This window comes from Triticum dicoccoides, chromosome 7A (assembly GCF_002162155.2).
Source record: "Triticum dicoccoides isolate Atlit2015 ecotype Zavitan chromosome 7A, WEW_v2.0, whole genome shotgun sequence".
NCBI classification, from domain to species: Eukaryota; Viridiplantae; Streptophyta; class Magnoliopsida; order Poales; family Poaceae; genus Triticum; species Triticum dicoccoides.
In genome coordinates this window covers 226,208,231-226,213,963 of record NC_041392.1, presented here as the reverse complement: position 1 = coordinate 226,213,963, position 5,733 = coordinate 226,208,231, and positions in this window count along the sequence as shown.

Below are 5,733 nucleotides of genomic sequence, written 5' to 3'. Positions count from 1 at the left end.
ATCACGGAGGGCTTCTACATCAACATCATTGCCTCTCCGATGAAGTGTGAGTAGTTTACCATAGACCTACGGGTCCATAGCTAGTAGCTAGATGGCTTATTCTCTCTCTCTCTCTTTGATTCTCAATACAAAGTTCTCCTCGATGTTCTTGGAGATCTATTCGATGTAATACTCTTTTGCGGTGTGTTTGCCCAGATCCGATGAATTGTGGATTTATGATCAATCTATCTATGAATATTATTTAAATCTTCTTTGAATTCTTTTATGCATGATTTGATATCTTTGCAAGTCTCTTCGAACTATCGATTTGGTTTGGCCAACTAGATTGATTTTTCTTGCAATGGGAGAAGTGCTTATCTTTGGGTTCAATCTTGTGGTGCTCGATCCTAGTGACAGAAGGGGAACCGACACGTATTGTATTGTTGCCATCGAGGGTAACAAGATGGGGTTTTCATCATATTGCTTGACTTAACCCCACTACATCATGTCATCTTACTTAATGCGTTACTCTGTTCTTATGAACTTAATACTCTAGATGCAGGCAGGAGTCGGTCGATGTGTGGAGTAATAATAGTAGATGCAGAATCATTTCGGTCTACTTGACACGAACGTGATGCCTATATTCATGATCATTGTCTTAGATATCATCATAACTTTGCGCTTTTCTATCAATTGTTCGGCAGTAATTTGTTCACCCACCGTAATATTTTCTATCTTGAGAGAAGCCTCTAGTGAAACATATGGCCCCCGGGTCTATTTTCCATCATATAAGTTTCCGATCTATAATTTTAGTTTCCGATTTACCTTCTTTGCAACCTTTTACTTTCCGTTCCATAAACCAAAAATACCAAAAATATTACTTTACCGTTTATCCATCTATATCAAATCTCACTTTGCAAATAACCGTGAAGGGATTGACAACCCTTTATCGCGTTGGGTGCAAGTTGGTGTTTGTTTGTGCAGGTATTCGGTGGCTTGTTGTGTTGTCTCCTACTGGATTAATACCTTGGTTCTCAAAACTGAGGGAAATACTTACTCTACTTTGTTGCATCACCCTTTCCTCTTCAAGGAAAAAATCAACGCAAGCTCAAGAGGTACCATCCAGCCACATATCAAATTATCAAAGTAGCGAACGCGAATCAAACCAACATGATGAAAGCGACTAGATAAAATTCCCGTGTGTCCTCAAGAACTCTTTTCTTATTAAAGAGACCATTCCAGCCTGTGCTTTGTAACAAAAAGGATTGAACTACCTTGCTGCACTTTATTTACCGTTACCGTTACTTGCCAGTTACAAATTATCTTACTATCAAATTACTTGTTACCGACAATTTCAGTGCTTGCAGAAATTACCTTGCCGAAAACCGCTTGTCATTTCTTTTGCTCCTCATTGGGTCCGACACTCTTACTTATCGAAAGGATATGATTGATCCCCTATACTTGTGGGTCATCAGTATGTACCATCAACGGAGTAAAATCCATCGACATCCATTGGACTTGTCCTTCAAATTCACTTTGGTCACTGTATTCAAGAATAAATAGATGGCGTATGGGCCACTTGCATGCGTTTTTTACTTTTTTGCAAAATTGTCGTATAGTACATGATGTCGTGAACGCCTTCCTCCCCCAAAATCCCTAGCACATGTTCCCATCATTTGTCGACCACTTCCCAAACCACCTCCTCGTCCCCATCCTTCACCGTCGTCTCCCGAGGAAGGCATGCTAGGGCTCAAGGCGAGTACGATGCACATCGCCGTTAGTGGTCAACGCATCCATCAGAGTCCAAGGGAGGCCACAATCATCGCCGTATCCCCTTGGGAGGAGGACGCACTCATGCACGGGAGTTTGGGGTGCATCACCATTTCCCCCCACAATGTCGGTGCCTAAATTCACGGAATCGACAAGCTTGGTTGCTTAGGTACAACTTACGAGAAACGCAAGAGGAGCCGTCAAAACTGACCAAAGAAATTTGGTTGGCTAAATTTTACTCGGTCTATGTCGAGAGCCAAGTAAGCATTGATACGTGGGACCGTCTTGCCAGATTGCAAAAAGTATTAAAAAGGTATTTTGTGACACAAATTGGATAAAAATACAAAAAGGTGTGAAATATGGTAATTGTTATCACAAACGTGAAATTAGACGGTAAAAATGAAATTTACTCTATTATACTAATTTTAAAGACACGAAGCACTATTTATAACAATTACAAGCTGAATATTGCAAACCAACCTGTGGTTGGATAGTTAGTAGGACAGTGATATGTCTAGTCCATCAGGGTTCAAAACCTGGTGCTTGCATTTATCCTGAATTCATTTTAGGATTTCCGGCGATACGCGTTCAGTGTGAAGAGACCTTTCATAGGGTTAGGATGTGCGTGTGTATATGAGTGCTTGCGTCCGTACCATATTAAGAAAAACTGCAGGATGAATATTTAATAAGAGCATCTCCAATAGCCATGCTAAACAAGCGCCGCGCCACAAATTTGGCCATTTTAGCGCGCACGCAATCGGTAGAGCGGCTCCAGCGGGCGCGCAATAACCGCGCGCGCGGCATATGGAGTTGGGCGCACGGTCCGAATCGCCAACTCGCGTTGTGTATTTGGGGCACCCGCTTTCGCGCATGACACACACGAGCGCTCATGCCACACTCTCTCCTCCCCGCCACCTTCGCCCCGCGCGCGCCGGCGCCGGCGAACTTGACCCGATGGACGCATGCGCCGGCACCCCACTGACCCCATCCTACAGCCGCGACCCCTCCGCCGCCGCTGCCGCTGCAAACCCTAGCGCGGGGAACGTTGGCCTCTGATAACCCACAAGTATAGGGGATCGCAACAGTTTTCGAGGGTAGAGTATTCAACCCAAATTTATTAATTCGACACAAGGGGAGCCAAAGAATATTCTCAAGTATTAGCAGCTGAGTTATCAATTCAACCACACCTGGAAACTTAATATCTGCAACAAAGTGTTTAGTAGCAAAGTAATATGATAGTAGTGGTAACAGTAGCAAAAGGTAACAGTAGTAGAAGTAATGTTTTTGGTGTTTTCTAGTGATGATAGCAATAGCAACGAAAAAGTAAATAAGCGGAGAACAATATATGGAAAGCTCGTAGGCAATGGATCGGTGATGGAGAATTATGCCGGATGCAGTTCATCATGTAACAGTCATAACCTAGGGTGATACAGAACTAGCTCCAGTTCATTGATGTAATGTAGGCATGTATTCCGAATATAGCCATACATGCTTATGGAAAAGAACTTGCATGGCATCTTTTGTCCTACCCTCTCGTGGAAGCGGGGTCCTTACGGAATCTAAGGGATATTAAGGCTTCCTTTTAATAGAGAACCGGAACAAAGCATTAACACATAGTGAATACATGAACTCCTCAAACTACGGTCATCACCGGTAAGTATCCCCATTATTGTCACTTCAGGGTTAATGGATCATAACACATAATAGGTGACTATAGACTTGCAAGATAGGATCAAGAACACTCATGTATTGATGAAAACATAATAGGTTCAGATCTGAAATCATGGCACTCGGGCCCTAGTGACAAGAATTAAGCATAGCAAAGTCATAGCAAAATCAATCTCAGAACATAGTGGATACTAGGGATCAAACCCTAACAAAACTAACTCGATTACATGATAGATCCCATCCAACCCATCACCGTCCAGCAAGCCTACGATAGAATTACTCACGCACGGTGGTGAGCATCATGAAATTGGTGATGGAGGATGGTTGATGATGACGATGGCGATGGATTCCCCTCTCCGGAGCCCCGAACGGACTCCAGATCAGCCCTCCCGAGAGGTTTTAGGGCTTGGAGGCGGCTCTGTATCGTAAAACGCAATGATTTCTTCTCTCTGATTTTTTTCTCCCCGAAACACAATATATGGAGTTGGAGTTGGAGTCGGAGATGCAACAGGGGGCCCACGAGGTAGGGGGCGCGCCCCCCACCCTCGTGGAGAGGTGGTGGGCCCCCTGGCCTTCATCTTTTGCAGGTATTTTCATATTTTCCAAAAAGTCGCTTCGTGAAATTTCAGGTCATTCCGAGAATGTTTGTTTCTGCACATAAATAACACCATGGTAATTCTGCTGAAAACAGCGTCAGTCCGGGTTAGTTCCATTCAAATCATGCAAGTTAAACAAGGGCAAAAGTGTTTGGAAAAGTAGATACGACGGAGACGTATCAACTCCCCCAAGCTTAAACCTTTGCTTGTCCTCAAGCAATTCAGTTGATAAACTAAAAGTGATAAAGAAAAACTTTTACAAACTCTGTTTGCTCTTGTTGTTGTAAATATGTAAAGCCAGCATTCAAGTTTTCAGCAAGGATTATAACTAACCACATTTGCAATAGCGCATAGGTCTCAAGTTTACTCATATCAATAGCATAATCAACTAGCGAGCCATAATAATAAATCTCGGATGACAACACTTTCTCAAAACAATCATAATATGATATAACAAGATGGTTGCTACGTCTTGAGCTTGCATTGGTTTTCCCCGAAGAGGAAGGGATGATGCAGCAGAGTAGCGTAAGTATTTCCCTCAGTTTTTGAGAACCAAGGTATCAATCCAGTAGGAGCCCACGCTCAAGTCCCTCGTACCTGCACAAAGTAATAGCTACTCGCAACCAACGCGATTAGGGGTTGTCAAGCCCTTCACGGTCACTTACGAGAGTGAGATCTGATAGATAGAATATTTTTGGTATTTTTGATATAAAGATGCAAAGTAAAAAGTAAAGGCAAAGTAAATAGCAAAACAATATAAAAGTAATGGAGATTGATATGATGAGAATAGACCCGGGGGCCATAGGTTTCACTAGTGGCTTCTCTCAAGAGCATAAGTATTCTACGGTGGGCGAACAAATTACTGTTGAGCAATTGATAGAATTATGCATAATTATGAGAATATCTAGGCATGATCATGTATATATGCATCACGTCCGTGACAAGTAGATCAAAACGATTCTGCATCTACTACTATTACTCCACTCATCGACCACTATCCAGCATGCATCTAGAGTATTAAGTTAAAAACAGAGTAACGCCTTAAGTAAGATGACATGATGTAGAGAGATAAATTAATGCAATATGAAATAAACCCCATCTTGTTATCCTCGATGGCAACGATACCGTACGTGCCTTGCTGCCCCTTCTGTCACTGGGTAAGGACACCGCAAGATCGAACCCAAAGCTAAGCACTTCTCCCATGGCAAGAACTACCAATCTAGTTGGCCAAACCAAACGGATAATCCGAAGAGACTTGCAAAGATAACCAATCATGCATAAAAGAATTCAGAGAAGATCCAATATTATTCATAGATAGACTTGATCATAAACCCACAATTCATCGGTCTCAACAAACACACCGCAAAAAGAAGATTACATCGAATAGATCTCCACAAGAGAGGGGGAGAACTTTGTATTGAGATTCAAAGAGAGAGAAGAAGCCATCGAGCTACTAACTATGGACCCAAAGGTCTAAGGTAAACTACTCACACTTCATCGGAGGGGCTAGGATGATGTAGAAGTCCTCCGTGATGATGACCCTCTTCCGGCGGAGCTCCGGAACAGGGCCCAAGATGGTATCTCGTGGATACAGAAAGTTGCGGTGGTGGAATTAGGTTTTTGGCTCCTGTTCTGATCGTTTGGGGGTACGTGTGTATATATAGGAGGAAGGAGTACGTCGGTGGAGCACTAAGGGGCCCACAAGGCAGGGGGCACGCCC